Below are 27,236 nucleotides of genomic sequence, written 5' to 3' on the forward strand. Positions count from 1 at the left end.
CCTCTTCGTCCTTTGTGTACCAATCCAATAAGAGATCATACATCCTAGACAAAGTTTTATTTTTACCTTCTATAACTTCCACATTAAATTTAGATTTTTTTATCTTCAAATCCTAATTTCTTTTTGTCTTCTTTTAGCAAGTCATTTACCTGGTGGTATTGCAACCACCCTGTAAATAAGTTCTTTACCTCTTCATAGCGTTTAAGTTTTATGCCCTGATCGGTTTTCCTGGTAAGTTCTTCATAAGTGGCTTTCCCCCCCCTCTATATTAGTTTTTTTGACAGTCAGCACTTCTATTGGTGAAATCCACCAGGGTGTTTTCTTTTCCAGCAAATCTTTATTTCTTTCCCAAAACTGAAACCCTAGTGTGGTTTACTTGGAAGAGCCTCATCTGATCTCAGTGGGTCAGAGTTTAGGATTCCAGTTCCATCCCTAGGGCCCAACCAGCCTCAACTCCTTTGTGGAACAAAAGGAAAGTGTAAGAAGCAGCTGAAAGACTAGCAGTGCAACCCTAGGCGCATTTACTCAGAAGAAAGCTATGGTTTTCCTAGTTGTGATGTATGGAAGTGAGAGCTGGACCATAAAGAAGGCTGATTGCCAAAGAATTGATGCTTTTGAATTATGGTGCTGGAGGAGACTCTTGAGAGTCCCATGGACTGCAAGAAGATCAAACACATCCATTCCTAAGGAAATCAGCCCTGAATGCTCACTGGAAGGACAGATCCTGAAGCTGAGACTCCAATACTTTGGCCACCTCATGAGAAGAGAAGACTCCCTGGAAGAGACCCTGATGTTGGGAAAGATGGAGGGCACAAGGAGAAGGGGATGACAGAGGACGAGATGGCTGGACAGTGTTCTCGAAGCTACCAGCATGAGTTTGACCAAACTGCGGGAGGCAGTGGAAGACAGGAGTGCCTGGCGTGCTCTGGTCCATGGGATCACAAAGCGTTGGACACGACTAAACGACTAAACAACAAGAAGCAGCTGAAAGACTAACAGTGCAACCCTAGGCGCATTTACTCAGAAGTAAGCACCTCTCAGTTCAACGGCGCACACTCCCAGGGAAGTGGATGTAGATTCCAGCCTAAAATGCAGCAGGTCGTGTTGGGAAGACCCCCCCCCTCGGCCCTTCCTCTCCCCAAGTACTTCGGGGCCTGGTTGCAAAACCATTTATTTGCTTTGAGTTTTAAAATCAAATCCCATTCTTCGAACATACGCGAAACTTGCGACCTCTAGCTCTGCAGGTCGCCGATTCAAGCGCGACCATTTTCCGAGCGCGGTTCCTCCCCCTCCCCCACCTCTCCCGCCCTTGGACTGCATTTGAACAGCGCGCAGCAAGACGCGATCGCCGGCGGCAAACTCCTGCTCCCAAGTTTCCTCCAAGGGTCAGGGGCAAGCGGCGCAGCAGCGAGCCAGCGCCATCCCTTGCCCAGCCGGTTGCTTAGCGATCGCTCTCCGCGCGCGGCCCCAGCGGCCCCGATTCGCAGCACCCCGCTTAGCACGCAAACCCCGCTCCTCTTCTCTCGGCGCAAGCCCCCCGGGGAAGCCAACGCTCCCCGCGCTTAAAATGAACGCGCGCACCCTCCCCAAGCCCACGGCCCCGCATGCAAATAGCTGCGCTCCGAATGGGACGCCGCGCCCAGGGCGCGTTTACAACGGCGACGCCCGCGATCCAGTGCGTCTCCTCCAACTCCTTTGCATCCCTAGAATAACAAAAGGGGGAAGGCAAGGGGGCCGCGAAGCTGCTTCATCCGAATCCCGCTGCTGCTCCTCCTTTTCGCACCCGTTGCACAAAAGGGAGTTGCACACGCATTGCTTGGGGCTGGGGTTAAGGAACCGAAGAACCGATTTAATGAGTTCCCGTGTCCCTTTAACGTGGGAAAGCGGGGGGTGGGGGTCATGCATTGCTAGGCATCGTTGCCCCACAAAGCTTTGAGGGGGGGTTGGGGGTGAAGAAACGAGGACGCTGCGCAAGGGCTATCGTAATTTACCTTAGCAACCAAGGATCTGCTGTGGGTCGCCTTCGGCTTTTAAATTTCCCCTGGGCGGCAGGGAGCAGCCTGATTCATGTTGAAGCCGAAGTGGCGGGGAGAGGCGGGTTAAAGGAGAGGCGGCTTCCCCGGGGATCTGGATCTCTCGTTCTCCCGCCCGCCTTTCAGGGGATCTTAGACGCCGTCGTCTTCAGGAGGGCGCCTGCCGGCTGCCAAAGGGGTTGCGGGAGGGAGGGCTGGCAGCGCCGCTGGCGAAGGTGGACCCGGGAGAAGCGGCGGAGCCCAGCTCAACATGCTCGGCGGCTCACGCCTCCCGTCGCTGCATTCCCCCTCCGCGCGCGACGCTTTCTTTCTCGCCTCTGGCACACGCTCTTCTTCGCCCTCGCCGTCTTGCTCCGCACCAGGCCGGGCAGTGGCGGGGAGACCAGCCCAGCGGCGGAGGAGGAGGAGGAGAAGAAGAAGCCACCCCGGCGGAGCCGAGGGAGGAGATGTGGACGGAGAAGGAAAAACAGAGGCTCCAAGTCCCAGGTTTGTCCCTTGCGAGCCAGCGGGCTGGCGGGAGTAGCAGCAGCGCCCGCTGCAGGCTGCGGGCGGAACTGCAGCCTCGTTTCCAAAGGCTCTGAAGGCCTTATAGAGAGAGCGCGCAGCCCGCCCGCCCGCCCGCCCCCAGGGAGGTGCAGCAGAAAACCCCCCAGCAAGTTTGTTTGTTGTTTTGCTTAACGTACCTGAATTAATTTCAGGGCGGTGCACATTTTAAATCGCCGGTACAACGCTAACATCTAATCCGCACTACTATATTATTAAAAAAATAAAAAAACTATATTATTTAAAAAAACCAACCCGTTTCACATCAGTACAACAAAATTGAGAGGAATAATGAAGACAGCCCAGGTGGTTGACACAATCGCTCTTGAGCGTCATCTCCTCTCCCTCAGGGCCTGCAATGGTCTGAGAATAATGAACCACTAAGGGAGATGGCATAAACACGTGAAAGAAAACTCTCAAATACAATCAAACGCAAGTGTGTGCCCACTGTCAAGCCTGGTCTGAGGCCGTAAATGCAACAAAGAAATGTTTTCTCTCTGCTTCCATTGTGTCCTCCCAGTGCCAGCCAAAAGTTCTTCAGAATGGCTTCGGGGCCTTTTACATGTTGGCTCCAAAGAGGTGTCGGAGGCCTGCATTGGCTTGTTTGTGAAGCAATTTTTGGATAATGAGGCACTGGAAGCATCAAAGGCCTGGGCTGTGATAGGTTTGCTAGGCACTTCAAGGACAAACCCATTTGCCTTCATACCAATACAGTGGTACCTCGGGTTAAGAACTTAATTCGTTCTGGAGGTCCGTTCTTAACCTGAAACTGTTCTTAACCTGAAGCATCACTTTAGCTAATGGGGCCTCCCACTGCTGCTGCGCCGCTGCTGTGCAATTTCTGTTCTCATCCTGAAGCAAAGTTCTTAACCTGAGGTACTATTTCTGGGTTAGCGGAGTCTGTAACCTGAAGCATCTGTAACCCCAGGTACCCCTGTATTGATTCCTTTGCTATTATAATCTCTGGCGAGACATCCAGCACACTGTCATATCTAGTTCTGTGGGATCAGTTCCAGCTACGGAGGCCTGAGGATGTGGACAAGGTGCTTCTAGCTGCCCATCCCATCCCTGGCCCTCTTGACCCTTGCCCATCCTGGTTGTTGATGCAAGTCAGGGTGGGGGCTGGTTAATGCATCTTTGCATGAGGGGGTTATCCCAACTGCCTTAAAGGAGTTGATGGTACACCTGCTCCTGAAAAAGACCCTGAGGGTTTGACAACAGTGTCCCGCTTTTGGGGTAAGGTGCTTGAGAGTGCAACAGCAGTTCAGTTGCAGTCACTATTGGAGGAAATAGGACCCATTCCAGTCTGGGTTCAAGCCTGGGGTTGATATGGAACTGGCCCTGGTCATCCTGAAAAATTACCTTCAAGGGGAGGGGGAGGATGAGGGACCAGATAGCCCAAACACATCTCACCAATTATGGCCTGGCTTCTGATACATTTCCGGGCTCAATTTAAAATGCTGGTGTGTGTTTTTCAGAATATTTTAATTGGATTTTTTTTCATATATCCAAAACAATACAAACAAATGTATCCCTTCCCTAACATATCTTTCCTCCACTCCCGCTCAGTACTAAAGGTATCTAGAAACTGTTGTTGTTGTTGTTGTTGTTGTTGTTGTTGTTGTTGTTTTATACCAAAGTACTTTTCCATAGATTTCCATAAACAGCGGGTGGTCAAAAGCCATGTTCCTTAGACACTGCATATGAAATAAAGTCTCCCCAAACTTTGTAAAAGTCTTTTGCTGTGTTGTTTTTCCTTCTCACTCTAATTACATGTCAATTTCCATCCATGTGAGATGCCAAATTTGAGGTGTCCATTCCATCAGCATATCACCAGAGAGAGTTTCTCCCATGCTTTGCGACTGCATGTCTCACAGCAATGATCAGTTGTGCAATTGATTCATTGGAAGTCGCAGGAGGAAATACCAGTTCAGAAATCAGAAAAGGAGCAAGTTTAGAGCATGGAATCATGTCCGATTTGATCATTCATGAAATTGTTTGGAAAACCTTTTGCCGAAACACTTGATACCTTTTTACATGAGCACTGCATGTGGTAATACAATTTTTGTAAAATTAACTGTCGAGTACTGAGTGTGGAGCTTCTGGGGCGCTGCAGCAGGCATCGCAACTATGATGTCCAATGGAAGGCGAGAGATGGGGGGGCACCAGATTTTGGCATTGAACAGGGCAGTACTGAAATTTGAGGCACCAAGGTCTGCCACTGGGTGGGGACTGGCTAAGGCAGGCTGAATTTGGTGGGCAGTTCTCCATTCACCTTAATGGAGCAGCCGCCACTGGTTTTACTTTCTCCAAAGTGGACATTAATCACCATCACGCATCACAACAATCCCAGGCTGGAGTTCTGACAGTCCCCAGATTCCTGCCTTCTTACCTCTAGCCCGTGTGGTGGTGCTGGCTGTCAGCTTCCTCCTCCTTAGTCTCAGTGTTGCCATTATAGAACTCAGCAGGGAAGAGGAATTAGTTGGCTCTGTCTGCCATTGGCTCTGGTTCCACCTTCTCTTGGCCTCCTTGTCTTCTGCCCTGCCATTTTCAATGGGCCCCGCCCACCACTGAGTTCTGAACCTGTTAGGAAGACTTGCTTGAATGCATTTAGGCCATAGTTCCTCTTGTGGTGCACTTTGCTATAATAAGGAGTGTTTAGTATTCATGACAGGCCGGCACCCTCAGGTTCAAGAAACACACATGAATGATTGTTAGATGAGATTTTTAAATGCCTAACACATGCACAGACCCCGTCACAAATAACCCCACCATTTTAGATGGAGTTAGTGTGTTACAGACGATGCTACATGCACAAGGATTAACAGAATGGTGGTCATTTGTGAAATCAAAATGTATTCTGTCAGTGGAGTGGGGTATAAATTATAGGAAAATACAGCAGCATGGTGAATTTTCTGGAGTCCTTCTCAACTGAACCACATTCACTATTTTCGAGATCTCTGTGGTCCATTATGATTATTCAGTATTACCCAAAGCACCACACAGAAGTTAGAAGTACTGTTGTCTCTGTGTCATGGTTAAAAAGCTTAAATCTATACTATAAAAACTCTCACTCATATCCAGGTAAATTATTCTTCCCATAAGGTGACTCTTCCCCTACCCATCTTAAGAAAAATCTGTGTGGAGCATAATAGGACAACCCCTCCCACAAAGTATTATCTCATTGTGCAAATTTACAATGGTAAAAAATGTGTGGAAACACTTGGAACAGACAGACAGATCTGCAAACTGCCTGTTACTATTATGGGTGGGGGGCTTATCCTGACTGACCTGTAAGCATGATTCCTAATATAATAATAGTGATGGGAAAGATCCAGCCAAATTAAAGCACTTTAAGATGCAATCCTATGACCCCTGGGAGGGTGTCCCAGGGGCCATAGGATATACTGAATCTTTCGCTCCAATCTCAGGGAAATGCCTCCAACATCACAGAGAGAGCAGGGTGTAAAGGAATTTTAATAAAACAAAACACTTTTGTGCTGCATTGTTTTCATTGGGAGATCAGACATGACAAATAATATCTAAAGCAATACACATAACAATAACAGATACATAGCAGCCAAAATATCCAGGAGCGTTCAAAAGCCAAAAACGAATTGTGTGTTGTTTTTAACTTCACTCATGAATGCAAACAGTGAGGGAGCGATATGGATCTCCTGAGGGAAAGAGTTCTAGAGGTGGGGGAGCCACCACAGAAAAGTCGATCTCACGTTCTGTTACCTTACAAATACCTTGAAAGAGCCATGTGTAAGGTCTCTGTGGGAGATCTTAAGTTGCAGATTGGATTATAGAGGAAGGTGGTACTTCTAGTAAGCTAGCCCTGAGCCATTTAAGGCTTTATAGGTCAAAAACAGCATTTTGAATTGTGCTCAGAAACAAATCAGTTGAATCATGCTTTAAAATGGCTGGATTTCTTGAATCCAATGCCTCAGAACTTCAGATCTACCTTTTCAGAAGACCAGAATGACAAGGAAGTTGATCAAGAGAGGGTATTTAATTTAAAACAAAAGTTAATTTACCCATGGCCTAAATTTCACAGCAGGAAATGTTGAATGACTTCGCTTTTCACTTGGATTCCAGTGGTCAGATTTGCCTCCTGCATCAGATTGGCTATAGCTCTATGGCACAGCATTTGCATTGTTCAGTCCCTGCAGTCCCCAAGTTGGGCCAGGAATGACTCTTTCCTGAAACCCTGAAGAGATGCTGCTATTTATTTATTTAGTGTATTTGTACCCTGCTCTTCAGCTAGAAAGGCTCCCAGAGTGGTTTACATACTATCAAAACAAGACTGTCCCTACCACAGGCTTACTAGCTAAAAAAGCATAACACACAAGGGAAGGGAAGAGGAGGGAAGAGGAAAATTAAAATCAGGCACCAATTTCTGAACAGTAGGTCCTATATTGACCAGCCAGCACAGTAGCAAAGCTGATGAATGAGCCCTGCTTCCTATCTCTCCCAATGAGGCAGCCTGATAGAATGACTGCCCCTAGGTATCAGTTGAGGGGAGAAGAGGGCTGATGGAGCTGGCCTGTCACAGAAGAGCCAATGGAGTGGGCTCAGCTTCCCAGCTCTCCCACTACTGGAATGGTTACCTCTAGATGCTTCCTGCATCTTATTTGTGTTCCTAGGCCTCCTGCATCAGATTTGCTGAGAAAAAAGGGTGCTAATGAGGCATCTAATCATAAGCCTGCATTTTTATCAAGCTTATATTTTTTGATCAAGGTTGTATCTTAAAAATGAGTTCAAATTCACAAATGATTCATGCCAGGCAGAAACTAGGCTGGCTAAGATATTGGCAGATGTTCATCCTCTTCGCCAGAGAGGCCCTCTGGTTTATTGCGGTCATAAAAGGCTGAGCGAGGTCACTGACCTTGCATATTGCAGAGTACAATTAAGCTACAATTAAGTTGGTAAATAGTAAGAATTATTGTGCCTCCCATTAGAGACTTGAGCCACATTTTCCTAAGGGCAAGAGCTAATGGAAATAGGGAAAGAAAGTGTTTTTAAGTTTTTTCTTACTTTGAAAACATCTTTGCTTATAAAAAATTATATATTATGTATTAAAAATATATTGGCTTAAATGTAATTATGCAAAGGAATTAGAAGCTAAGAAATGTTAAATCCTTATGCTAGATTCTTATTTCATATAGTTGGAGGAGATCACAGGGGCCATCAGCCACCAGCCTAGCCCCCCTTTGCCAACCAGGAAAACACCATCAGAGCACTCTAGACAGATGGTTGTCAGGTTTTTGTTTAAAGGAACCTCCAATGAAGGAGATCTTTCATTGATGATGCGTACAAAAGATCTTTGATACCTGTTTAAAATAGAATTAGCCACCATCTGTTTTAGCCATCTGCTCTATTTTAGAATTAAGGGGGCAAAGGTGATTTGGTAATTAAGGTGCCTTGTAGAGGTTAATGGCTACTTGTTTGCCAATTATAAATATAGCTTTTATTTCCCATAAAAGGGCAAAAGGAAATGGGTGTATCTTTTGTGATTGGTTCTAGCAAACAGCCAATAGGAATTTCAACCAGGCTGATTGGACAGAGGCAGCCACAGGAGGAGCAAGGGGGCTGGATTAAGGAAATATAAGTGCTGGCCAGAATGGCAGGAGGCCAGGCCAGAGCTTGGTAACCATATACCACTGTGCCTCATATTTATTTGTCTGACAAATAAATTATTATTTTAATTTCTCTATTGCTGCGTTGAATATTTCATTCCAGCTAAGCGTTAACCACAAGCAGGGTGCTACACTACTTCAAGCTCAATACAGCAGGAATCTGGTTGGTGAGATATTTTTATTCTTTCCAGCTACATTTAAGGCATCCGTAATGACCATCTATCTCCTTTTGTATTTATGCAGAGGTTTTTGAGCATATTGCGCTACATTGTCAATTTCATTCAAATGTCAGCCCAGATAACTCTGGACTTGTCATTGTGCTGTAAATTTGAGAATCTCAAATGCCTCAACCTCTTTGCAGAAGGTTCTTTGTTTTGTAAATATTTAATAACTCTATTTAGGCAATGAATTGGCTAAGCGGGGATGAAAATCTTACAAGCAGGATAAAAACTGTACTTACATTGTGCAGCACCGAATGCTGCCGTTCTATGAAGCATTGACAATGCAACCAGCAAATCTTTCACTCTAAGAATTCTTCCAACTTTCTGCTTAGATTCAAGACAGATTTGGAACTTCCATTATTAGTCTGTTTTACCCACATGCCAGGACTCTGGCTGCTCAGATCGAGCTGGCGCATAGGCCGGCTTTCAGTGGTGGGAGCAGATCTGCACAAATACAGAAATGTCCCCACAGAGCTGCCCTGTGAATCCATGGACGAAACTAAATGGTAGATTAAATGCAGGCTGGCCTGGCCCTACCATTAGGCAGAGGGAGGCACACGCCTCAGGTAGTGGGTGCCGTGGATGGGCCAGCATCTCTTAAAGTGTCCTGCCCCCATAAGCTAGACTGGAGGAGACTGTCCTGTAGCCAGTATGGAAGTCAGATTCAACTCCCGATCTAGTCGGATTCAAGAGGTAAGATTACGGGTGCCATCTTGTTCTTCAACACAGGCAGCACTTCTGATTGTTGTGCAGTACACTCATTCTATAGCATTAGCAGAAGTCACCACCCATTGTGTCTCCATGGCACCTTCACCATGCTTTATGCATGAGAAATATAACCACTTAATGTGGAAAAGCATATCCAGTTCCCCCACTTGATTTATCAAGTGATTATGCGTGTTGCCATGTATCAGCCATGCAATGGCCACTGACGTATTTTATTTTTTTAACAAAAATTTGTATAGCATTTAACTGGGGTTGGGGTGTTGCTGGGGTTGTTGGTGGGGTACTTGCTGTTGCTGCTCTTGGCTTTTTGTATCTTTATTTTATATCTTATGGTGATTTATGTGGACATTGTTCAGTTTGGTTGTGTATTTTTAATGTCTTATTTATTGTCATGCCGACTTTTGTTACATTATAGTTATGCATTATTTTCATGTTGTGAGCTGACTTGAGCATAGCTTGAACTGTGGAAAGGCGGGATGCAAATAAAATTATGTATGTATTTAGGTATGTATGTAAATGAAAGCTCTAAGCGGTTTACATAGAATATAAAATATACCTTACGTTTGTCAATAAAAGTCAATGTTAAAAACAAGTTTATTTAAAAAAGCAAAAGTATACATTGCAAGCTAATATGACAGATTAGAATACGTATCAACTTCACATGTCTGGCTAGGCTTAGCTAAACAGGAAAGTTTTTAGACTTAAGTTGTCAATGTATCCCCCCTCCACGATTGTCCTGTTTGGATGCCCACAGCCTATTTAAATAAAAGCACGGGGAATTTTAACACATTTAATGTGCATTTTTGTTGCTGTGTATGTAGCAGCACTGAAGCAGAGGGGAAGTTTAATTCTTTCCCTAACACAGTCCTGACAACAAGAAAGAATTGCCTCCCTAGCGCTGCTATTTGCATTTGCATTTCAAGGGAATCATTCGCTGACACCAAATGAAACCCAAATGGCAGCTTTGGAGAAATGGCATTTGCTGAAACTGTGGCAGGGAGAAGGCCAATCAAAGAAGGTGCCCACAGCTTAGAGCAGGGGTCAGCAAACTTTTTCAGCAGGGTCCACTGTTCCTCAGACCTTGTGGGGGGCTGGACTATATTTGGGGGGGGGGTGAACGAATTCCTATGCCCCACAAACAACCCAGAGATGCATTTTAAATAAAAGGACACATTCTACTCATGTAAAAACATGCTGATTCCCAGACCGGATTTAGAAGGCGATTGGGCCAGATCTCGCCCCCGGGCCTTAGTTTGCCTACTCATGGCTTGCTGCTTTTATTGGAATAAACATTGAATTCATGCCATTGATGTCACATCTGCTTTGGCCCACTGGGGGCGCTCTTTCAAACTCCACCCACCAGGCAATTGGTCATTGCCAGCAAAAACATAGCCTCTGGCCCTTGGAGGAAGAGTTCCCAGGGTGTTCCCTGGGGAGAGGGAATTACTGTGACACCAGTTTACATGTGTAGTGTTGACATTCCCTCAAAAGCACTGAGCGCTTCTGGTTACTTGCAAATGCGGAGGGAGCTGAATGTCAGACGCAAGTTCATTCTTTATACATTTTAAGCAGGACTGCTATCTGGCAGAAACCCAGGTTATCAGCGGGAGGTTATGGGTAGTGAGAACATAATCTGTATAAAAAATGAGTTCAGTTCTCTACTCACAGCCATGTAAGTAGGAGAATGTTTGTTCAGAGCTTGAAGTAGCCTTAGGCAGGGAAGGAAATACTATTTTGAGTCTTTGAGGCCATGGGAATGTTATGCTGTCTCAGGCTGCCCATGTTTTGAGAGATTTAAGAGGCCAATTGAAATAGCAGCATTTCAGCACCTAGATGCTCCATTCATTATATACATTACTGCTAGGGCCATAATGGCTTTCTTCAGTCCATGCCAACACCTAATATGTCAAACAAATGCTCAGCATCTTGCCCTGTACTATAGGTGTTGGTGGGGAGAGGAGCTCACTCGTACGGAGAGAAAATAACAAATCGCCTTCATGTTCCTTATGGCATCCTTTTGAAGTACGGTAATTATTTGGGAAACCAGCTAATGCAATGTCTTCGTGGAATGGAACTGGTTACATTCCTAGCAAGTTGTTATGTTTACTACAAACAGTTCCAGGCAATACAAGCCATGTCTGATTTTATGTGCCATTCAGAGGAGCACGTTTACCTCCCTCTTTCTCATTTAGCATAGAGGTGGGAGCAGACCATCTTACAATAAATATCACCTAATTTTTATTTTTGGAAAGCAGATAAGCTTGCCTGGATTAATTTCCTTGTTAAAAACTCTGGCATGGGGCAGCATTTCTGTTACTACAATATGTTCCCCAGGTCCCTGTTTTTACCCTTTCCCTGGAGTGCCTGGAGGCGGTTGGAGGTTGGATGGCGGCTAACAGATTGAGGTTCAATCCTGACAAGACAGAAGTACTGTTTTTGGGGGACAGGAGGCGGGCAGGTGTGGAGGATTCCCTGGTCCTGAATGGGGTAACTGTGCCCCTGAAGGACCAGGTGCGCAGCCTGGGAGTCATTTTGGACTCACAGCTGTCCATGGAGGCGCAGGTTAACTCTGTGTCCAGGGCAGCTGTCTACCAGCTCCACCTGGTACGCAGGCTAAGACCCTACCTCCCCGCGGACTGTCTCGCCAGAGTGGTGCATGCTCTGGTTATCTCACGCTTGGACTACTGCAACGCGCTCTACGTGGGGCTACCTTTGAAGGTGACCCGGAAACTGCAATTAATCCAGAATGCGGCAGCTAGACTGGTGACTGGGAGTGGCCGCCGGGACCACATAACACCGGTTCTGAGAGATCTGCACTGGCTCCCAGTACGTTTCCGAGCGCGATTCAAAGTGTTGGTGATGACCTTTAAAGCCCTAAACGGCCTCGGTCCTGTATACCTGAAGGAGCATCTCCACCCCCATCGTTCAGCCCGGACACTGAGATCCAGTGCCGAGGGCCTTCTGGCGGTTCCCTCATTGCGAGAAGTGAGGCTACAGGGAACCAGACAGAGGGCCTTCTCGGTAGTGGCGCCCGCCCTGTGGAACGCCCTCCCATCAGATGTCAAAGAGATAAAGAATTACCTGACATTCAGAAGACATCTTAAGGCAGCCCTGTTCAGGGAAGTTTTTAATATGTAATGCTGTACTGTTTTTAACACTGATTGGGAGCCGCCCAGAGTGGCTGGGGAAACTCAGCCAGATGGGCGGGGTATAAATAATAAATTATTATTATTATTATTATTATTATTATTATTATTATTATTCCCTGTTTCCATGTTTGAAGCCACAAAATATTTTAGAGTGGCATATTCTTGTTTATTCTATTCATAGCCAGATAGGAAGATGGGCATTTTGACCCATCTTCTGGACCCCCACATACGTGGTGCACAATCAGAGCTTCCCCAGTTCCCTGTGCTCCAGAGATGTATGTCTCTGTAAGAATTTCTTTACAGACAAGAGCTGTATTGGCCTCCTCAAATGAAGACTGAGAGGAGACCTGGGGATTGCTGCCGCAGCTGCTCCTCACTGGGCTGTGGAAATTACTAGACATCCCCTGATGCTCCATTTGAGTAGAAGAGCTTTGGGGTCTGTTTTTTCCAGGCCAGCTACAAAAGACCTGATTTAGGAAGATGGCTTGTCTGGGCAATGTGTATTGCAGGCTTAAATCAGACGAAAATCAATGGGGCTGAAGCACAAGTCACTCCTTATATATTGTTTTCAGAGGCAGCTAGCTGAGATCACCAGTCTTTTAGAGCCACACTCAAAAGTATTTATCATTCCAACAGATAAGCCTGCAACAAACATTCCCTCATCCAAAGATCTAAATTTATATATTTTCATATACTTTGTTCTTTCTCCTTTCCCACCAGACACAGCAGCCTTCTGTTTTCTTTCTTCCTCTTTGTGCTCTGCTACACATTAACACGGGACGCAGGTGGCGCTGTGGGTTAAAGCCTCAGCGCCTAGGGCTTGCCGATCGAAAGGTCGGCGGTTCGAATCCCTGCGGCGGGGTGCGCTCCCGCTGCTCGGTCCCAGCGTCTGCCAACCTAGCAGTTCGAAAGCACCTCCGGGTGCAAGTAGATAAATAGGGACCGCTTACCAGCGGGAAGGTAAACGGCGTTTCCGTGTGCGGCTCTGGCTCTGGCTCTGGCCAGAGCAGCTTCGTCACGCTGGCCACGTGACCCGGAAGTGTCTCCGGACAGCGCTGGCCCCTGGCCTCTTAAGTGAGATGGGCGCACAACCCCAGAGTCTGTCAAGACTGGCCCGTACGGGCAGGGGTACCTTTACCTTTACCTTACACATTAACACAAAGCTCTTTCCCTCACTTGGCTTGAGGTACTAAAAAAATTAATAAATGCCTACAATGCACTGTGTTTAAATCTACTATTTCTACTAAGAGTGTGTGTGTGTGTGTGTGTGTGTGTGTGTAGGCCAGATAAGAAATCTTTAGGAGCGACATGAGGAATGAAAGCACAGGTGGTTTGCAGTGAAATGTTTGGGGGCACTTGTTATCCATAACCTGCATGGCACAGGAAGCATCACAAACACTCAAGCCAAACAACTGATGTTCTTCTGGTCTGATCCCATGAGCCGCTATACTGTACTGAAGCAAAGCTTTTTACATTATGGTCCTAGCAGTAGTAAAGAGACTCTCCTTTTGACAAGGCTCTGCTCATTCTGGCACACCTTTCAAATGTCCTGATTTGAGCGGGATATCCCAGAATTACAGAGGCCATCCTGACTTCTGATTGGATCACGGGATGTTCTGTTTTGGCTCCCACGAGTGTGCGACCCCCAAGGACACCCATTTTGGAGAGCCGTGCTTTCACACAAGCCACTTGGCTCCCGCAAGAGCCAGCCCTGGAGGATGTGGATATCCAAGTACAGCTGCAGTGGGGAACCTGTTGCCCTCCAAATGTTTTTGGGATTACAATTCCCATCACCCTTCACCATTGACCATGCTGGCAAGGGCTGATGAGATAGAGGATGTGTGCACACCCCTTCCAGGGAACTGTAGTTTGTTGAGGATGCTGGGAATTATAGCTCTGTTGGGGTGAACTGCAGCGCTCACAATTATTGGGGGGTATGGTTTAAATACGGGACGCAGGTGGCGCTGTGGGTTAAAGCCTCAGCGCCTAGGACTTGCCGATCGAAAGGTCGGCGGTTCGAATCCCTGCGGCGGGGTGCGCTCCCGCTGCTCAGTCCCAGCGCCTGCCAACCTAGCAGTTTGAAAGCACCTCCGGGTGCAAGTAGATAAATAGGGACCGCTTACCAGCGGGAAGGTAAACGGCGTTTCCGTGTGCGGCTCTGGCTCGCCAGATGCAGCTTTGTCACGCTGGCCACGTGACCCGGAAGTGTCTCCGGACAGCGCTGGCCCCTGGCCTCTTGAGTGAGATGGGCGCACAACCCCAGAGTCTGTCAAGACTGGCCCGTACGGGCAGGGGTACCTTTACCTTTACCTTTATGGTTTAAATGTCTGGAGTGAATGCTTCCACAAAGTTCAGCGGCATTTGGATGGCCACAGGTTCCTGTTTAAACAAGACAATGCTTTTTCGTAGCCCTGCCATTCATTTCATCCACAAGTTCAATGCCTTTCCATCTTCTGGAGGCATCAAGATGTGCCATCATCCCCCCTCTACCCCAGCCCCTAACAGAAAAGGCCAGAGTAGAGTGCTGCATCTGATAACAAAGAGTCGAGAAGGGGTGGGGGCAGTGATCTGTTGAGCTGTGAGAGAGACTCATAGCTACAAGACCAAGCATAGTAACACTGTGGCCCTGGGACACCGGCCAAGCCTGCAATTAGCTGTGTCAGATTGGCAAAGCCTATAAATGTCATGGCCAAATTAGGAATGTCAGCTCCGCTGCCTGCCAGGATGAAGCATGCATCTTTCTCCGCTTGGCAGTTTGACATGATGTTGGAATGCAAAGTTGTGACAACAACTCACAGAAAAACTTGGTTCAGGCTCTTTGTCCCTGATTGTCACTTTCAGAGTTTTAAATTATCTGAAACGTTCATAGACTACTAGGCATGGCAGGAGCCCATTTCACTGTGTCCACTAACCACAAGTTTAGGGCACAAACAATAAGGGCAGTGGGTGGGGGGCTTAAATGTATGTAATGATGAAGCCTCACTGTTTTGTTTTTAATGAGAAAAAGTGTCAGGAGGCTGCAGTACTGTGCAGAAGAGCAATGGGGTTGTTGTTTTTCTACTGGATGACTTTGCTTTTCATTAAAGATAGGAATCCACTGGCATCAATTGAACCTTCCACCTAAAGGCTAACAGCAGCTTGGGGTGGAAGGGTGGTTTCTGTTGGAGTCATAGCATATGGGGAGGGGGATTAACCCTCCCCATGCACTTCATCCCACTCCTGACCCCTCTACATATATACAACTAAATTTAAAAAACTAGGTATTCTGATTGCAACCATACAATTAAAATCTTGCCTAATTTGGCTTTTGGACTAAGAGAAACCCCGCTGCAAGCCTGCATTAAGACCCCCGCTACAGAGTCATATATAACATTTTAAATAAATTGGACACCCAGTTCTATAGACAACACATGGAACACATGAGGAGTGCTCTTATGCAGTGCGTGTTCATTTCAATGAGACTTGCACAGGAAAAGATCCCCGTGGACTTTGCTGCGTGCTATTTTAAGGGTAGGGGAATTCCACTTGGATTTTTCATATCAGGCACTAAAATGTGTTGGGCATTATTTGTCTTTTTATTTATTATTTGTCTTATTTATTATTTATTTCAGTGAAGGTTTGCCCCACCCTTCATTTGAAAGAAAGCCCAAGGTGCCAACCAATATATGATTATAATAATACAAAATGCAAGAAGAAGGAGAGCGAAACCACTTAAAACACCAGTGAAAACATATAGCAAGGTCAGTGGAAAAATTCTTACACCCTAAAAGGTTTGGCAGAATAGGAAATATGTCACCAAATTGCATATACCACTCTCTTCCTATTGCTTTCCCCCCATGGGTAGACTCATTTCCAGCTCCACCTCTGAGGGCACTTTCTGTAGCCACTCCATTTCCTCTAGACTTGGGTGCCTGGGCCACCTGGCTGACTTATGGATTTGAAGTTCCACTGGGGAAAACTGCAAGAGGGTTTGTAGGAGCTTGCAAGGAACCTCCATCAGCTGGTTGATCAGACAGGTACCCGGCATCCTTAAAGGGTTGACTGAATCGAAGGATGGCCTCCTCTTCTTGGTTCAAAGGTGAGTAGCATATGAGCCAAAACACTCTGTGGGGTGTGGGTGGGTGTATGAGATGGGGGCAGCTATCCCTTCCACCCTAAAAACTACAAGGGGCTCTATCAATGGAAGGTGCTCCATAAGGGTGAAAGGGGCAGTCCCACACCAACCTCAGCCTGATACCAGGCAGAGGGCCTTCTCGGTAGTGGCACCCACCCTGTGGAATGCCCTCCCATCAGATGTCAAGGAAATAAACAACTATCTGACATTTAGAAAACATCTGAAGGCAGCCCTGTTTAGGGAAGTTTTTAACGTGTGATGTTTTATTGTGTTTTTAATATTCTGTTGGGAGCAGCCCAGAGTGGCTGGGGAGGCCCGGCCAGATGGGTGGTTGTATAAAATTATTATTATTATTATTATTATTATTATTATTATTATTAATACCCCACCCATCTGACTGGGCTTCCCCAGCCACTCTGGGTGGCTTTCAACAAAATATTAAAATACAGTAATGCATCAAACATTTAAAGCTTCCCTAAACAAGGCTGCCTTCAGATGTCTTCTAAAAGTCTGGTAGTTGTTGTTCTCTTTGACAACTGATGGGAGGGCGTTCCACAGGGCGGGTGCCACAACCGAGAAGGCCCTCTGCCAGGTTCCCTGTAACTTGGCTTCTCACAGTGAGGCAACCGCCAGAAGGCCCTCGCTGCTGGACCTCAATGTCTGGGCAGAACGATGGGGGTGGAGACGCTTCTTCAGGTACAGTGGTGCCTCGCAAGACGAAATTAATCCGTTCCGCGAGTCTCTTCGTCTTGCGGTTTTTTCGTCTTGCGAATCACGGCTATTAGTGGCTTAGCGGCTATTAACGGCTTAGCGGCTATTAACGGCTTAGCGGCTTTAAGAAAAAGGAAACAAACTCGCAAGAACTCGCAAGACGTTTCGTCTTGCGAAGCAAGCCCATAGGGAACTTCGTCTTGCGGAACGACTCAAAAAACGGAAAACTCTTTCGTCTTGCGCATTTTTCGTCTTGCGAGGTACCACTGTATACTGGATCAAGGCCGTTAAGGGCTTTAAAGGTCAGCACCAACACTTTGAATTGTGCTCGGAAACATACTGGGAGCCAATGTAGGTCTTTCAAGACCAGTGTTATGTGGTCTTGATGGCCGCTCCCAGTATTAGTTACAGCCACTCAGTGGTGGGCTGATCTGCATGTCAGAGAAAAGATATTATAGCCATCTTCAAATGGGCTGTCACATGGAAGAGGGAGCAATATTGTTTTCTCCTGCTCTGGAGGACTCAAACCAATGACTTCAAGTTACAAGGAAGGAGATTCTGACTAAACATCAGGAAAATCTTTCTGACAGTAAGCTGTGGAACTGTCTTCCTCTGGAGGTGGTGGACTCTCCTTCCTTGGAGGTTTTTAATCAGAGGTTGGGTGGCCACCTGCCCTGGATGCTTGAGCGGAGTTTCCTGCCTTGCGGGGGGTTGGACTAGATGATCCCTGAGGTCCCTTCGGACTCTACAATTCTATGATTCATTTGCTCCGACTTCATCTACAGTTGTTCTCCCTGCCTTCTGCCTTACCAGTCCCAATGGGCACCAGGTGTTTAAACGCCAGTTCTGTAGTCCTGGCTTTACTTGTTAAACATCTTAGAAGCCTGCATCTTAAGGCTATGCCTCTTGTTAGATAAGCAAGCAGAAGTAAATCAATCTGGGCTCAGTCTCCGTGTCTCAGCACGCTTCACGTGCTCATTATTTACTGGTGGGGATTGTTTTTGGTGCAGCACAGTAAAATCCTTGTGTCGTCCTGCCTTGGGCAGCCCTATCCGTCATAATGACAGCGCTGAGTAAATAATTGATAATAATGAAACTTCTTTATTGGAAAGGACTTTTAACTACTTAGCTGCAAAAATATGCACAGCCTGTACAAAAGCAGACTCAATATCGTCACTCAAAGTGCTCTTGTGTCCTGATGAGTCAGCTTTGTAAAGAATTATGCAGCAAAGAACAGATCTATGAAAGGAATTTAACTCAGAATAGCTGAGTTATTGCAAAGCATATTCTTCTTTCGACCTCTAATTTTTCCATAGTAGCAGCTTGATCCCCAATAACAACAACAAAGTTGCGTCTTAAACCTAAAATAGCACTTTTGGATTGCTAAATGCATAGGAAAAACTATTGGGGAAGACAGGAGCCGTCTAAAACTGGATAACTACACATGCATAAACCTGATGTTTTAGACAATATTTGAAATGAGGTTCCCATCAAACTGTAGTTCTTTTAGAATTATTTTTCCTTTATTAAACCTTTTTGAAAATGCAAATTAAAAATAAATCAAACAAAACAGATGCAAAGTTATTAACAAAGCAGGCTCAAGACAGCTCAGCAATTATATACTGATAAACAGTTCTCAGTTGGTTCTATGCAGTGCAATGTCCACTCAGGAGTAAGTCCTTTTGACTCCAATGGGATTTACTCCCAGGTGAGTATCCATAGGATCACAACCTTTAAAAGCACATGGGTTAGACAGACCATGGATTGGAAAAAAATATTTACAAGAAAGAAAGTTTCATACAGTATTCTTTTAAATACATCCAGGAGCAATACTATTTTCAAACGGCTGCCGGACTCTATTGCCTCTTCCATGCTACCAACATGCAAATATTTCCTTTTAAGCCTTGATCCACTGAGCAAGCAACAGAGAATGTACACATTCATTTCTGCGGACTGGGAGAAGAATGATCCTGTTCCGCATCTCAGCTTTGAAAGCACTGTTGACCTCTCTCAAAAGTTTTTCCGGCTTGGAAGAAGCAGCTTCCTCTCACGTGACCTAGTTCTTGCAGAGCCCAGTTGTGTAAGTATTTGAAGTACAACGCTGCTGTTCGGAAGGAACAGAACACGGAGGAAACTAGAAGTCTCATGAGTAATTAATTGCTGTGAAATCTATTATGAATATTACTTGGCCATTTCTGAAGCGCTTTCCAAGCATGCCCAGATGGCTGCTTCCCACACTCTCGGTTGGGGACTGTGATGCAAAACCAGAAACACAGCAAAGCGGTGCAGGAGAAGCCAAGTCCCAAAGACTCTCCTCATCGTCACTGGTGCCCAAGATCAAGGGCTTTGGTTGATTCACTTTCTCACATTCCTATCTCACATCTTTCATGGAACTCAAGGCACCCAAGGTATACATGTGATTCCCAGCCATGACCAGACCCTGACTGGTTTTGCTTCATCAAGGAGTTGGTAGCCTCCTTTGTCTTCAGACCATGTGGCATGGTTGGATTGGGGCCAGGGAAGGAGTCTTGGGCAGAACCTTGAGCAGGAAAATTCAGAGCAGACAGATCTGGAGCAGATAAATGGGCCAGGGGGTGGGGTTGGCTGCCATGTCAAAAGAATTAGTGGGGCAACCCATAAGGAACAAAATGAATGGGAACAAGGTAGGGACACAATTCCTGTTTTCAGTAGAGGTTAAATTGCAAAAACAGTGTTGTTGTTTTTTAACAAGGGCATTGGCTGCAGATATATATATAGCTATAGATACATACACTGTTATCTAGACAGATCGATCACTGATCATCCTGCCAATATCCTCTTTGTGCTTCCTTGGGCAGGGGAGACAGACTGTAGCCTATCAGACCAGAACCATTAGTCACAGATGAATGTAATGACAAGATAGCAGAGCTGGGATGAGAAGTGAGATCCTTGCAGTCACAACTTAGATTGTCCATGCTGCGCTGGCCCCTCTGAGACATGAGATAGGCTGCATCTAGTTCTTTCACTTAGAACTTCATGATGTGTATTGAATTATCAGAGGGCTCATAAAAAAAGGCCACTATAGTGCTCTTTCTACAGCACAGGAAACAAAACTGCTCACCTTCCCATGTCACACATGGGCCAGCAATGATAGGATAAACATGAAAGGAAACAAAACTGCTCACCTTCCCATGTCACACATGTGCCAGCAATGATAGGATAAACATGAAAGGAAACAAAACTGCTCACCTTCCCATGTCACACATGTGCCAGCAATGATAGGATAAACATGAAAGAATAAATGGACACAGATCTGACATCAGAAATGGCAATATTCAAAAGCCAGTGTGTCAAAACATTTCAACCACCAGGACACCCTATATATGACTTTAAGAGTGAGTGGCCATCCCGAAGCAAAGGAATCTCAAAGGGAGACTGAAAAGTGAAACTGCTGAATTACAATACATCAATAAGTTCAATACTGTCACTTGTGAACTGATCTGGAATAAAATACAGCACTACTAGTGATTCCATAATTATTATTGTCTGTACTTTTTGGCATTGGATTTCTCTCTGACCTCCTGAGTCTGTCTCTGTGTAAGTCAGGATGACACTTCATGCATCTGACGAGGTAGATTGTAGTCTACAAAATCTTCGGTTAAGCAAATGTTGCTTCTTCGACGAATGTAGTCAGAGAGAGATGACGGCCTGTCCTATGCTTTTGTTACCTGCACAGGCGAGGCCACGCCCACCTCTGGTCACATGTAGAGGAAGTCTGTCCCAGCCTAGGAGGAAACAGGAAGTTCCAACTGGCTGCTCCAGACATCCTCTTGTTATGTCCACTCTAGGGATGTTGTACTTGACTGCTCTGTGTTTCACATCCCACAAATATTCCTTGCATGCATCCACAGTCAGGTAAAAGCTTTACAGGGATGGAATAGCCAAACCTAGGGAGTAGTTTAGGAACACAAATAGCTATCCTTCTACTTCTCAAAATTCCTGTAAACATTTATAACAGACTGGGGTGAATATTGTAAGGGATTGTAGGGAGGCTAATCACTTCTGATAGGAGCCCACAGCTTCCTGAAGAGTTGCGTTTCAAGACTGGGTGGCTCAAGATATCCAGTCCCTTAGTACAGCAAAGTGATTTGTAGGTACCATATGTAGACAAGAAGCAGACAATCTTACAATGTGGTGGTGGGAAACCTCTGGTCTGCCAGATTTGCTGAACTATAAATCAAATCATCAAGCTCAGCCAGTTGCAGCCATTCAACAAAATCTGTAGGGCCAGATGATCTTCTTCCTGGTTATATGTCAATGACAGTGAAATTAGCTCCATGCCACCATAATCTGCTTAAGGTGGTATATCAGCAAATTTAACCCTACTAACTGTAACAGTGTTGAACTGCCAGCAATCCCTGCTTATTTGGTTTTTCATCTGAGCTACTAGTGGCCATGAACCTCTTCTATAGCCAGAAGGGAACCTGTTGTTTGCTATTTTCTCAGATATATTGAAGGAGCTTTGCAGAGTAAAATCTTTTATAGCTGAAGGAAAGTGAACACATGGAAGTTTTTGACTCTATGCTTTGTGGTGGCTGTGTTTTGTTAATATTGCATGGCCTGCATGAAACTTTCACTGGGGAAAGGCCTCCGGGAATTGCACTTTTATGGTTGACTTCCAGAGTTACATTCTCACTAATTGCAATAGCCATTCCACTTGCTGATGGAGCAGCAAATGTTTTACACACTCACATGTTTAAAGCTTTTGGTCCTATTCTAGAAAACAGTGTACTAAGTTTGGATATGCTGCAACATAAACACAATATTGTAAACTTTCTGATACACAGCAGTAATAAAACTGGGTCACGTATATATACAATGTAGGATTCACAACCGAGCTAACAGGGCTTTTGTGATAATTACAGTAAAAAACACATTTCATGTTAAAAGTTAACATTAAAATATAAAAGTAGTGAATTCCCTTGCAACCCCAGAAAAGGGCCTGTTCTAAAAACTGAGGTCACATCCGCACCATAGGCTTCAATCACTCTGACACACTTGAATAGTCATGGCATCCCCCAAACAATATTGGGAACTGTAGTTTGCTAAAGATGCTAAGAGTTGTCAGGAGACTTCCCACAGAGCTACAATTCACCCTTCCCAGTACACCCTTAAAATTTACAACCCTCAATAAATGTCTATTATCTCTGTAACAGAACATAAAAACAAACCCACTGCACTCACAGTTCACATCACTAGCCGCATTCTGATATATATTTTTTAATTAACATTTTAATATCTTTTTTCTAACAATATTTTCATACAGGAAAGCGTTTTCTACATTGCATCTGTCTATTCATTTTAAAAACTGCAATAGCTGCAATTGGATTCCTATTGCCCATAAAAGTGGCAAACTAACTCCCAGGTAAATGCAATTCTATACCCACTTACCCAAACCTGGGAGTTAGTTCCACTGAACTAATGAACAATTCAGGGAAAGAGAGCAATCTCTCCCTTAAGTTGACAAGAGGAAGGGGAAGTGGTGGGGAAAAACAGCATAGAGCCAATTGAAAATATTTATTTAAACATTCTTCCCCCAAATCAGTGTGACGAGTGCTGATTTAGAGAAGCTGTCCCGGTTTCTGATTTGTTCCTAGAATGTCCCACTTTTCCTTAGGATGTCCCTATTTTCATTGGAGAAATGTTGGAGGGTATGGAGTTATCTGACCCCTGAGCTGTGTGAAGGCAATCCTATATGGGGAAATTTTTTTCATGTTTTATTATGTTTTTATATAAGTTGGAAGCTGCCCAGAGTGGTTGGGGCAACCCAGTAAGATGTGTAGGTTATAAATAGTAAAATTATCATTATGGAATGGGACGTCCCTATTTTCACTGGAGAAATGTTGGAGGGTATGCTAGACCTCACCTTCAAAACGAAAGATTCCCCTACCTCTCCCGCTCCTTTGCTCAGTGTGTTCCCCTAGTCAGCTTGCTTTCGCTCTTTTACAAAAATAAAATAAAATTAAAGTGGTCTCTTTAACAATGCAGCAATTTTTGTGTTGTGTACCCAAGTCCAAAGGGTGTCTTGGGACTTTTTTAGGGCATCAGGTTAGCTTAGGGGGCCCACAGAGGCCTGTCCACTTCCTGCCCCTCAGTACCTGTCACCCGAGGTTGCTGCCTGTCTCATGGTAGGGCCAGGCCTGTCGTCCTTCAGATCACGATTCCCTTCACAGGTTCACTAAGTATATGAGGAGGCAGTGGGATTGCTCATCACACACACCGAGCAGCTGCTAAATTGGCACTGGTGCGAAAGTGACCTACACAAATAGGGTCAGATATGTGTGGGCCTCTTTCATAGAACAGGCCAGTAAGTTCAGTTGAACTGAAGAAAACAACTGCCACAAACGCAGAAGGTTTAACTGAAAGCAGTATTCAGAGAGGTGCCCAGAGGTGCACAATGCTGCAGGATCACATACGTGCATTACGTTTTGAGGCAAGCTTGCTATTGTTAGCAGGTACGTTCCCTGAACAGGAAGCCTCCCGACAAATAGCTAGCGCAATTGACTTCCTCCCCGCTGCTGACAACACAGAGATGCATCAGTCCTGCTCTTAGGCAAGTCATATATTTTGCCGGAGAAGGCAGGATGATTAAATGTTTAGACACTCTGTCAGCAGCAGGGGACACGGGAAGGGACAAAAGCTGTGGACCAGATGAATGTATCTGGAATGAGTTTGTTTCACAAAAGCATTGTTGTCAGCGTGAGGAACACAATCACAGTTCGTCGCCATGAGACAGTGGTGATAATGAGCGGCTGGTGGGCTGATTCTTTTCCTGAGTTACGCCTGCTGAATGGGGTCAGACTCACTCCTGTCATAGAATCATAGTTCTGGAATGGACCTTGGAGGTGAGGTAGTCCAACCCACAGCACAATGCAGGATCTGAAAGTAGAGCATTCTTGGCAGACACTGTCTCTGCTCAAATACCTCCAATGAAGGAGGAACTTCTACCTCCTGAGACAGGAAGAGCTGTCAAACATCTCTTATGTTTCTGCTAACATTTAGCAGAAATCCGATTATCTACAATTTCCATCTATTGGTTCTTGTTTCTTATCTGGAGCAATTGTCTTCTCCATCTTCTTCATTTCAGCCCTTCACTGCTCTTATGCTTGCAGAACCCGGTGTGGTAGAACAGTGGTAGTGCTTGGGGAATAGACCCTAACAAAGGGACACCCCTGTGCCAGTGGAGCGCTGCTGGTGTAAGGAACAAAATATACAAAGGGAGAAAAGTGGCTTAGGCAGAACCCTGGTATGCCAGCTGATTCAGTGGCTCAATTTGTGGAGGTCAGACACATTTCTGACAGCACTGAAGCACTACAGCTCAATCCAAAACATATTTATATGCCACTTTTCTGGGCAAATCCCACCCAAAACAGCTTTTAAGTAAGGCTCCTGCCCTTAATGTACTTACTTTGATGTATATCTTCTGGAAATCATTTTTTTTTTACTTTCCTCTGAGTAAATATATTTAGGATTTGTTTTTGTTTTTTTAATAATATTTATTAAGCATTTTCAAATATGACAAAAAAGGAAAAATGAAAAAATAAAACATCCATTCTATAATCTTATTTTCATTAACATTTTTCCAGGACTTCCCCACCCCACCACCTTTTGTATTCCAATTCTTTCAAATAAATTCAACAAGTTCTTACCCCAAATTTTAAACTTATTACAATTAACCCAATATTAAGAATGTTTTTCCCTCCCCTAAAATCGACCCTGCTCCCTTCCACGAGTTCCCCACTTTAGTATGCAGAACAGATTAAAGTTTTAAGAAGATAGAAAAAAGAATATAGTATAATTTAACACCCTTTGGATTCCAAATTTCCCTCCCCCCTTTCCCGATTGCGTTCCCCGATGTCCATCAATGCCTGTTGTCATCCTGGAGATCCCACTTCTAGGCCGAAATCCTTCAGAAATCCACTTTGCCGTCTTTTTAAATAGTCTTTGCCATTTTTTAAATCATCTTTAGTTTCAAGCGTCCAGTCTTGGAAGAAATTCTATCTCAAAAAAGTCTCTTTTTTTTTGTCCGATTCTTATTTTTAGGATTTGGGTGCAAACATGAAATATTAAAATGTTTCAGTTTGGGAAAGAGGTGGACCATAAACAAGGCTGATTGCCGAAGAATTGATGCTTTTGAATTATGGTGCTGGAGGAGACTCTTGAGAGTCCCATGGACTGCAAGAAGATCAAACCTCTCCATTCTGAAGGAAATCAGCCCTGAGTGCTCACTGGAAGGACAGATCCTGAAGCTGAAGCTCCAATACTTTGGCCACCTCATGAGAAGAGAAGACTCCCTGGAAAAGACCCTGATGTTGGGAAAGATGGAGGGCACCAGGAGAAGGGGACCACAGAGGATGAGATGGTTGGACAGTGTTCTCAAAGCTACCAGCATGAGTCTGACCAAACTGCGGGAGGCAGTGGAAGACAGGAGTGCCTGGTGTGCTCTGGTCCATGGGGTCACGAAGAGTCGGACACGACTAAATGACTAAACAAATGTTTGAGAAGAGCTCTCTCTCAGAATCTGCTTTGCTGATCCCTGCTGTATCTTTTTCAGGTGGCTCCACTGATGAGGCAGGGAAATTACAAAGCAAGAGAGGCAAAACCAGAAGATCCGAAAGAGAGAGAACATGTTCAGCAAGAGATGGGTTTACTATGTGTGTGAAGTAGGGGGAACTAAGATCTGAAGGACTGCAGGAGGAATACAGATAAGGAAGTTCCTTCACCTCTGTATTAAATTTCTTCCATACTTAAGATTCTGTTGCATCACAAGATTGCGGGGAGGAGTTACTCCCTTATTATTCTTTGGAGAAGCTCAGAACCATCAGATAAACTGCTTTCTTGTCTTCCTATGAAAATTTCAGTACTGTTGTAGCAGGAGCTATAGTTCAATGCGCACAATTCCCTCTGGAAATGCCTGTCAGGTCTTCAGTGATTGGCAAACAGAGATTAAACTGCCACTGTGCCTTTGTATTTGGAGTTCTGGGGGGAATGTGCACACAGAGATAATAAAGAAACATGCTGTAGTGAGGAATACATAATACTTGTAAAATATATGGAGGGAAAATTTGCTGCGCACAGTCCAGTTAAACACTTTTAAGCGCTGTGGAGAAATGAGAATTTACATGACTGGCTGCTCCAATAGGTCTCTGGTAGCCGCATTCTAGACCACCTGAGATTTCTGAACCGTCTTTTAAAGGTAGCCTACGTAATCTAGTCTGGACATGACCAGATCATGAATCACTTTACCAAGGTGCCACTTTTCAGATAGAAGCTCAGGTTTCCTAGACTTGGCGGTGGCGGTGGGGTATTTGTTGGGAAGCCTAGAACAGTGGTTAGAAGTGTGTGCACCTTTTGTTTCTCCGCTAATTATTTTCTGTACAATTACAATGTTAGAGCCATCATCTTTCTTTCCTCCCTTGAAAGGGCACCATCAGATCAGCTCCTCTGGGATTGTTTTTGCTTCCCGTTGGTATTCATGAGCAGTTGGTGCCCTTGTGGGTGGGCTAGTTCTTATTTATTATGGATGACACATTTATTAAGTATTAATACACCCCATTCAAATGAGTCACCTTCCTCTGTGTGCCTGCTTCAAGTTTCAGATTTTTCTGCACTATCCCAGCTGGAGGAAGGAAACAGGATGGGACTTGTCTGCTGTTGCATCATTCTCTTCGGATGCAGTGGGCACTATGGCAGCCTCACGCCACCTCCATCTCTTTCATTGCGCCCTTGTTGCTTCAGCCTTTAGGGTCAAATTTCCTTGTTTCCTTATAGCCATGAAAGGAGGAAGCAGAAGACAGAAGGACTTGCTCTTCTCATGCTTGGGAAGATTTCTCAAAGAACGCCACCCTGGCTCTTTGTCCCCCAAACTGTTAGCAGAATGTGTTGGAGGCCTTAGTAGGAACAACCATTCTTCTTGTCCCTGAGTCTCTGGCTCAAGTGGGAAAGAAACAGCTCTGCAGGACCTGGAGGTATCCACAAGATGCTCAGGTTGTTTGGGCAAAAGCTGAGGTGAAGGCAGATGTGGTCTAGTGTGAGTCTTGAGGATGGTCAAGGAATGA

The 27,236-nt window shown here is 45.2% G+C and overlaps 1 protein-coding gene and 1 long non-coding RNA gene across 5 annotated transcripts in view; one reads left to right on the forward strand and one right to left on the reverse strand.

The window, feature by feature from the left end:
* The window catches only part of RGS6 (regulator of G protein signaling 6), a 215,157-nt gene extending 212,614 nt beyond the window's left edge, over nt 1-2,543 (reverse strand). For 3 of the 4 annotated variants that reach the window (XR_013842305.1, XR_013842306.1, XM_079990206.1), the window contains exon 1: nt 1,992-2,543. The gene's annotated coding sequence lies outside the window, so the exon portion shown is untranslated. The remainder of the gene's footprint in view (nt 1-1,991) is intronic. The other variant, XM_079990207.1, reaches the window with a different exon arrangement.
* Nucleotides 2,544-23,222: 20,679 nt separating this feature from the next.
* Nucleotides 23,223-26,201, forward strand: LOC307224071. Its single transcript, XR_013842400.1, has 2 exons — nt 23,223-23,633; nt 25,733-26,201. It is a non-coding gene; the product is annotated as an uncharacterized lncRNA (long non-coding RNA).
* Nucleotides 26,202-27,236: the final 1,035 nt, after the last annotated feature.

This window comes from Podarcis cretensis (assembly GCF_951804945.1).
Source record: "Podarcis cretensis genome assembly, chromosome: 1".
In the NCBI taxonomy this organism is placed as follows: domain Eukaryota; kingdom Metazoa; phylum Chordata; class Lepidosauria; order Squamata; family Lacertidae; genus Podarcis; species Podarcis cretensis.